The sequence below is a fragment of the Photinus pyralis genome, unplaced genomic scaffold, assembly GCF_008802855.1.
Source record: "Photinus pyralis isolate 1611_PpyrPB1 unplaced genomic scaffold, Ppyr1.3 Ppyr1.4_LG3b, whole genome shotgun sequence".
Lineage (NCBI taxonomy): Eukaryota > Metazoa > Arthropoda > Insecta > Coleoptera > Lampyridae > Photinus > Photinus pyralis.
This window is the reverse complement of record NW_022170510.1, coordinates 11,777,867-11,787,304: the sequence shown is the minus strand read 5'-3', so window position 1 is coordinate 11,787,304 and position 9,438 is coordinate 11,777,867. Positions and strand designations below refer to the sequence as shown.

Here is a 9,438-nt window from a genome sequence, read left to right as displayed (position 1 = left end):
CTCCACAAAAAAAAACACCCTAAAGGATCATGGTCAAGATCCTACTCGTTTCCATACTGAGACCTTCTAGTTATTAATATAATAACTAGGGAAAAACGTCAAAGACGTACGCTTTATAAAAAAACTACCATTGAATATGATCTATGTACGGTGTGTAAAGCGATGGGGTATACAAGAGGGAATTTTTTTAAAAAAATATTGGTTTATGAAAAAAATTTATTCTTGCTTGCTTTGAAAGTAACAATAACGTTTCGATTGTTTGCGGTTTGATAGCAATACGCTATTTTGATTATAATGTAGAATGCAGGGTAGAATGATAACTTTCAATAAAAAAATTAATTTTATTATTTTTCCAGATTTCTATAAATAAATTTTAGATTATCGAAACGTTATTGGTACTTTCAAAGTAAGCAAAAAATATCATGAAGAATAAATTTTTTTCATAAATCAATATTTTAAAAAAAATTTCCTCTTGTATACCCCATCGCTTTACACACTGTACATACATATAATCAATGAAACCACAGCGGATATATCGAACGAAAACTTACTTGTAGCGTGAATTTCGACGTTTTTTTATTGCCACAAGAAACCCTTCTTCTCTTATGTTTACTGATTTATTTATTTATTTATTTATTATCCGTCTCTTGTTCTGGGCCTTCAACAGGCTTGCGCCCTATTACAGAGTGACACAGAGGTACCTCTGCAGGAGGTCTTAAGTTCTATACTACTACGGTATTTATCTTACGAATTAGGATAACTGTAGGAAAACCTAATTCGGACTAGCCGCCAGAATGCTCAAAACTGGTCTAAAGTCTAAAATTTGTTGTGGTGAAGACTAGGAAGTTTTGTAGTTTCATTACGATATCACCACATAGGAGATGGATCGCTTCAATCCTATGGTCGAAAGTAATTCCCATCACTGCCACAGATGAAAAAAAAATTCACCTCAACCAAGGTTCGAACACCCGACCTCCGAATGTATAGCCCAACGCTCTACCATTGAACCACAAAGTCGGTCAAAGTAACAAGCAACTCATAGTAACAACTAACACAGAAGGACGCAAAAAAACGCGTGACACACAAAAAAGCAATGGAGTATTGCATCAGCGAAGATCGTGTAGAGACCTGCTTTACCGACATTTTTCTTTATTTTTAAATGTGTGGTGCGTAACTCACAGATGAGCTACTACGTACTTATTTATCACTCGGAAAGTCGGAACATACCTACAATTTATTGTCAGGTCACATTCGCGTGCTGTCGCTGTGTCGCATTATGCGGTCGTGTGTCTCAATGTGTGCCTCACCTAACTCTTCTTGATTTGCTATCGTAATAGGATATTGTCACTGACATACTCGCGGGAACTACATAGTGCATCAGTCCATTAATACTCCAATACTTATATGCTCTAGTCTATGGTAGGTAGCTAACGAAACTTTGAGGAAAGATTAATTGCAAACAAGATTAAAGCAATAAATATAAAATGTGCGGCAAACCACTCAGCTGTTAACATAATCCTTTAAGATAAAACGCAACTTTTGCATGTGTAATAAATAGACGCAACTTCAGTGTTGTACCTAAAGTTATTGTTACATTGCTCACTGTGTTGAAGTGAGTAAATGCGGAAATGCGTACGTTTTGTCGAATGAGGTTGAAAGCTAACTCGAAAGACTGAAGCTCGAGGCATCATTTTTCGAGAACTGATAAGATATGTCGGAATGATAAGTCGAAACCGTATACATATGGACGCACCACTAATATTACGTTTTGTCGAACCACTTTACATAATCGTTTTGTCGTGCGACTAGTCGTTGTGTCTGGACCGGGCTTAATGAAATAAGTATTTGGTTAACCACTCACAGCTTGACGTCACGGTATAAACAAAAGCAGTAGATATGCATTGATAAAAACCACTGATTGTATGTCGATAAAATACTCGTAAATAATTAAAAGAAGCAAGCGCCATATTTATAAATCCAGAATAATTAGCAATTTAACAAGATTAGTTAAATATTCAGTAAAAGTCGAGGTCGCTAAGGGTGAGTAGTACCTACTAATACACCACAACAAAAAACCTGCTACGCAAAAAGAACGAAATATTGAATTGGCTTTCGCGTGGATCTCGAGGGAAACGAAAATGAAATATTCTTATTTTTATGAAAAGAATGCTGGAGGGTGACTCGGGATGCTTTTAACAAGATATACATATGTGATTGGGAAAACATGTTGCAGTTTCATGCTTTTTTAGGGCTTGTTAGTCTCACGTCTATTAGTGCATGCTTATTTTACGAACTGAATTCTATAGTGAAACGAGAAAAGTTTTTCAAAGCGCTGAATCTGGTTCAGCGAATGCTTTATGCCACTTCAAACTGCAAAGCATGCTGCATAACGGGGAGTTGAACTTAGTCGATCATACAGACGGTAATGATTTTGTTTGCATGTACGGTTTGTGACCCATTTCGTATTTTAGTTCGCTTCTTGGTTTGGAGTTATTTCAATACGGATATTAACACTTGCAATTCCGTATTATAATTATAAAAACGTTGTGCTTTTGAATGTCACTAATGTGCAGTTACTGACTTATTTAATGTCCCTCGAATACCTCATACCTTTCACATAGGCAAGCAACATACCATTTACGAACAGTATTATGCGGGTTGCTCTCTAAATGTGCGAAAGCCTGTTGAGGGCCCAGAACAGGGGGGCCAATAAATACATTAATTAATTCGTTTTGCTTCGGTTTTTAATTAAGTGGAAGGGATGCCGTTAGTTGTAATTTATCCGCACACCTTTTTGCGAACGCGCGCGGCAAAATCTTCGATTTGTTCGCAAGAGAACGTACGCACTAACCTCTTCATGAAATATTTATTAAAATTGACGCGTCTAAAATTAGGAAAGGCGAAATGATTTTTCTAAATAAAGACATACTGCACAATTTACTACGAAACCGACGAACACATAGGGCTGAACGCCGGAGGTGTAAAAAATATACACGCTTTTCTACAGTCGCGAAAAGCTAACGGCTAACAGCAGCAACAGCCATCGTTTACTTGTTGCTTCCACAATAATATAATCTCCTTTAGGATTCTCAAAAACGCCTCCAATCACAATAATTAGACTTGATAAGTCCAGCTTGGAGAAAATGCGTCCCCACTTACTCCGAAATACACAAATCTAAATAAACAATTTACAAGCAACTCTAAAAAGAAAAATAACACACTGAGGCACAAATTCAAGTAAACCAAACCAATTTTGTGCTTATTTATAAATAATCCCCTAGATTTACACTTATAATAATAATAAGAAATGTTCTCATATACAGAGTGTCCCGTCATTATTTTTTGTGTTTGGATGAAATAAAGTTTACACAACAATGTACAACGCCCCCCATTTCCAACCAAAGAGCATAATAATCTCATTTGATAAATTTTTTGGATCTCAAAGTGTGCATTTCAGTTCCACCTATCATTGTGAAAGTTTTAAAATAAAGACTGTCGCTCCTTGGAAAATAAAAATCATTTGTTGTTTAACCTTACATTTAGATTTATCGGTTATATTGTTATCGATTTGCGTGTAAGATCTTTAATACCCAAACCAAGCCTTTCTTTTTCGAATACATAATTGAAACACTTTCTCCCCTTTCGTAAAAGACTTATTTACATGCGTAGTAGTTGATATTCTACTTTTTCGGCACAGACGGCTTTATGTCGATTTATCGATAGCGTTTATTCACGATTAAAATTTGACATCTTAATTTTTTAGACGGAACTTCAGACGGATGTGCAATCGCAACCGCGACTAATTAACTTTTTTCATTTTGTTATAGTTCTCTCGCACGTTCGGTGCGATTTAGCCTTTATCCCCAAAACTGAATCAGACGATTTTTTTAAAGCACTCAATATTAACCGCTTTGTTTACGTTTTTCCGGCGGCAATTATATAAATTTAAAATTCATTTATTCGTAGAACTTTATTGTTTATCGACTCAAAATTCACGTAATTCTCGCGTGCAACAAAACGATGATAGCTCGTCTTATTAAAACGTAATAATTCCTTGTTAATCCCTCAAATGATTCGCAATTTTCCGAAAAACGCCCTTGAGTTTTCAATGAAGGATAAAATTGGATGCCCAAAAACACAACTTTTCTACACGCCAAAACCGAAACTTTTGCAAAAATTTCAGTTAACTTTGAATCGTGCAGCTGACACACCCGTAACCCCGAGACGAATTTCACCTCGATAATTGACGTGACCGATGATAGAATCTCTCTAAAATTTTTTCGCATTTATCCCTACCTGATTTCTTTTGAACTAATTTATGCCTATCAAAATGGCGCCTAGTAATTAAGTAAACCATCTTTCTTTTAAAAGCCGTTCAGACTCGCAGTATTGCCTGAAGGACATTCAATCCGCGCGGTCAAAAGTTTTTCTTTATAGGCAGAGAATCAGTTGAATATTGAAAGTGTGGTGTAGTACAATGGACAACATCGAGGAAGAAGCTCTTCTGCTAGCCCTCTTAGTGGAAGAGGAACAGCAAAGAACGGTAATGATGTTGAAGAAGTGGACCTACTTGTAGTGTGTCCACAGCTTGGTTGGTATGCAAAACGGTCGGTTTTCGCCTGTGGTGTCAGTTCTTTGTACAATGATAGCTCAACAATCTTACTTACTGTACTTCCCCTACACCTGGGTGTTTCCTACTTTGTGGAACCTGTTTTGATGCGACACTTGCTAAAGTTTCACGATCCGCGATATCGTTGGGAACATTAGCGTTTGTAATCTCAGCTGCATATTGCGTAAGGGTCACCGTTAATATCCGCGTAGGCTCTGGATTTTCCGTTTGTGATGCACCCGAACGCTGGGGTTGGCCTATATTGGAACTTGTATGTAGGGTCTAAGAAATTCCATCTGACTAGCCTAAGGCCACGTTTTGTAACTTTTAACAAAGAGTAACCATAATAAGACATTCAACGGCATAGAGAATAGTGTTGCATATGTCTTGTGTGTTGCCTAACAAATTTTACTGCTTTTTCTCAATTTTATTGGCGTACGCTACGCCTTAGGGGCTATTTCAAGGCAACTACTTGTTTAGAAGTTTATAAATATCATTGCAGAAATCCCAGCGTTGCCAAATGTTTAGTGTTTGCTTGTACTTATTTAGGTATCTATTATTCCTTGAAATGTATGATGTTTGATGTTGAGATATGTTATTCCATTCTACGCTTATGGCACAATTTATTAAGGTCCGAACATACACCGCATTATCAATCGTTTAGATGCATAAATCACTAGCAGAATGCGGCAAATTTACTTATGTGTTTTTTCCGCTACTAGCCAATGGTGACTGAAAAACATGTGTCCGACGCTTGGTTGCTAGGATAGGAGACCGATGCGCGCTAGTGCTGCAGCTTAAAATGCGGGTCGAGAGTGTTTTTTTTTTGAATTGTTTAAATGAGAATAACGTGTAAATATTTAATTAAATTTTTTTGACGGGTGCAGATTTATTAATTTATTATTTAACTGCACTATATATTTTGACTGATTATTGGATTAGACTGATGTTTTTTTTTTCTGAGGACATAAGGATTATTGCATTGTAATGATTGATTGGTAATGATTAAACAATTCAGCGTATGTAGGCATCTATACGAAATTAAAGCAAACAAAATTTCCTGTAAAATAATCGCTATGCCCTGCCCATCATAAACTCCAATTTTATGAAATATGCTGTCTACTTTAATTTGATTGTAGTAGACGATCTAAAAAGGATGGATAACAACAAATTTAATTTACATTTTTACAATTGTACTGCAACGCCAACTCTGGCTACAAGCCGAAGCAGAATCAAATACACTAGCGCTAGCACCCTACCTCTTTTCCCCTGATTGCCGTCTTGGCTTATTGAAGTTGTCCGCAGCGCACCCTCTCTAGCCCAGTGGAGACGGGTCGGGTCCCTCGTTGGCTTGAACCTAAATATACAAGAAATACCGGAAGATGTGGGCGCCACCAGCTCTAATAAATACACACCGCTGCTGGATCTGACGGGAGCTGGCCCGTAGATGGTACTAAAATTCCGACGACAACTCAGGCTTCCAATAACCCTATACCCAGATAGATACTGCCAATTAAAAAGTCACCATACAATTGACTAGTTCCAATTTATTTAGCCTGACAATAATTATTTATGTCTAGATATGCATAACAATTCCATTGACATGGGTCCCAAGGAATGAATTAATATGGTAGATGTAACTCTAGCACACACAACCAAAATATCACAGCTTATATTTATAAAAACGCAAATTGACCACACATACAAATACCCAGGGTCGCCTGAATCAAGCAAATGACCCCCCCCCCCTGTTAATATGAACCCCAGCCAGAATAATCACATGCCAAAAGGCACGGCAATAACCCTATGATTTCAACGCCCGAATAGTAGGCACCCTACTATAATAACAGCACCCAAAATCTAGTGCTAAATACGAAATAAATAAAACCCGGACACAACTTATATTCACAATTTAAATATCCAAACCTCGTGGGGTATTGCGCAATAACCGACGGTACCTTTTCCAGCCTAATTTGCTGCAACTAATTATACAGTGAACCAACACGAAATCACAGCAGTTACACAGCCCTCATAATCAATCATGCAACAAAATTATTCAACAACCATAATTAATATACCCAATTAATAAATGTCAAAATTCCAGAATACTGGTAAATCTTCCCCACCCCAACAAGAAAAATATTTGACGTTAACTTAGCAGACACAAATGTATAACACGTTACTTGATTTCTCGGTGACTCTTGGTCTTATTAACGGCCAATTGATTTTACAAAAGCCAAAATACAATTACAATTTGACCAAATGACTAGACTCAATAAATTCAGTGTTGATTAATAATTCACAAAAGCTCAATTCTTGGAGACGAAATGACTTCTACTAAATCGATAAGCAATGGGGATCACAACCCCGATTCACAGAACCAAATGAGAATCCGCAGGATTCTTGCCAACGATTATTTCCTGTGAAGGTCTAACTTCGCCGTCCAAAAAAACAAAAAAAACACCGTACGACAGAAGTCACCGACAACGTTCCGACAAATACAATTACAAATATGACACTTAGCTCTGCCGACTCCCTCCAACAACTTCCTCTGCGCTCCAGTAAGGGTAGTTACAATGGGTCGAACCCTGTCTCGATGATGGTTACGATCTTAGACTGCGATTCGCTCGGACAGCTTCCTCCGATAATTCAAATCCTTCGCTACACTTGCTCCAGTTTAGAGACGGCTTCCCCCCTCGTTGTAAACAGCTACACATATACCGATGGCCAAATCTACATGCGACCACGACGATAACGTAAAGACTACTCCCCAGGTCGGTACTGTCTAAAATATGATCACAAATAGGAAAATGACCAACACACCCAAAGGATCAGAAAGGTGCTTACCCTATTAAAGGACGGATTGACAAAATAACGGCGGATGGTCCCAACTTGTTGCTATAATCTCCGATTCAATCACCGCGTGGTCTAACCCCACGTATATAAATGGAATAAGTTCGGCTCGAATCCCGCAAGCGGCTTAAGACGATCCTCCAACTCCAATTAACCAAAACCAATCGAACGTCTCAACAATTACCGAACTTCCATCAAGAGCAACTTTCCGAAAAACACACCAACTATTCAACCATCGCCATCTTAACGACCCTCTCTGTTCCCATACCGTGCGCTTGCCTAACCCAAAAATGACTGCGCCGACTCCCGAATCGCATACATTCCCCTAAACCTTACATATACAGCGTAAGTCAAAATGTGACCGTCACAGTACCTGTTATTGGTTATTAAATTAAATAGTAATTACTGTCTATTCAATAGACGCCAACTAAACAGGAAAATACCAATGTAAATAACAATAGGTACTGAATCGTTGCTGATTTCTTTTATACTTAAGTAATGTTTTCTAATTATATCATGTCCACATATACAGCCAATAAGAAAGAAAATTAAATACGAGGGGTAAACCGCGATGGGAAATCAGTGTACACGTTTGAGAAAATCTATGGGAACTCCTAGGAAAGCTAAGAATTCCAAGGAATTCCATGTGTATTCAGGAGGAATTCCAAGGAAATCACAGGAACTTCGAGGAAATCAAGGGAACTCTAAAGAAATCAAAGGAACTCGTGCTGCATTTTATTATTTAATTTGGTCTTAACTAATTTTGTTATTTGTTTATGGTATTTTTCTTATTTAATAATGAGTTTTTCTCATTGCAAATAGGTCTATTAAAATATAAAATAGTGTTTCGTCTAAGATCGTGTCTTTATCCGCCCGTCCGTCCGTCCGTCCGCTAACTTTGCGACGCTACTAGTTCTTTATCTTAAGAGCCATTGTTCTATTTTTTTCGCTATTTGGTTCGTTATGGTGTCGAGTCTTGTACCAAGGAAGGAATTTTTTCTGTACCGCTTACAAAAAAAGTTATTGTAAAAAAAACAAAAAACCGTTTTTTACATGTTCCATAATTTTACACTTTTGCCGTTTATTAACGATCCTAGAGATCGTTTATAATTTTGCATTGCTATCTGTCGCCTGCCGGTTGGTCTCTCCGTCTGTTCCTTTGTCTGTCTGTCCATCTATCTGTCCGTGTGAACGATAACTTTGTTTAGAAATGTTCGATCGCTTTTACATCTCCGTTAGTTATGAACTGAATTGCATGAAATTCAATATGGGCATAGATTTAGCCATATAATACGCAATGCCAAAAGTTGAATCGAATCGATTCAAAATTCACAGTGCCCTTTTCGCATCTCGACCATTTATAACCGAATTGCAAACTTTTTTACTTATAAAAGTATTTGAATGAAATTTGATACATAGGCACTTGGAATAAAGGAAAATCAAACGCCAATTTCAAAATTTGGTTTTGCGCATGCGCAGTGCCAACTTTTTTATTTATGGAAGAATTTAAACGAAATTTGATACATAGGCACTTGGGATAAAGGAAAATCAAACGCCAATTTCAAAATTTGGTTTTGCGCATACGCAGTGCCAACTTTTTTATTTATGGAAGAATTTAAACGAAATTTGATACATAGGCACTTGGGATAAAGGAAAATCAAACGCCAAATTCAAAATTTGGTTTTGCGCATGCGCAGTGCCAACTTTTTTATTTATGGAAGAATTTAAACGNATGTTGTTTTCAAAGATAAGAACATACACTGCATTATCAATCGTTTAAATGGATGAATCACTAGCAGAATGCGCGGTGGCTCAAGTTGAGCGGCAAATTTAAATACATATACTTGTGTTTTCTCCGCTAGCCAACGGTGACTGAAAAACATGTGTACGAAGCTTAGTTGCTAGGAGACCGATGCGCGCTAGTGCTGCAGCTTAAAATGCGGGTCGAGAGTATTTTTTTAATTGAATTGTTTAAA

General features: G+C 37.4%; 1 long non-coding RNA gene across 1 annotated transcript; it reads right to left on the bottom strand.

Annotated features, from left to right (window-relative positions):
- Positions 1-6,363: 6,363 nt before the first annotated feature.
- Positions 6,364-7,774, bottom strand: LOC116167484. Its single transcript, XR_004144549.1, has 2 exons — positions 7,457-7,774; positions 6,364-7,394 (listed from the first exon to the last, which is right to left on the bottom strand). It is a non-coding gene; the product is annotated as an uncharacterized LOC116167484 (long non-coding RNA).
- Positions 7,775-9,438: the final 1,664 nt, after the last annotated feature.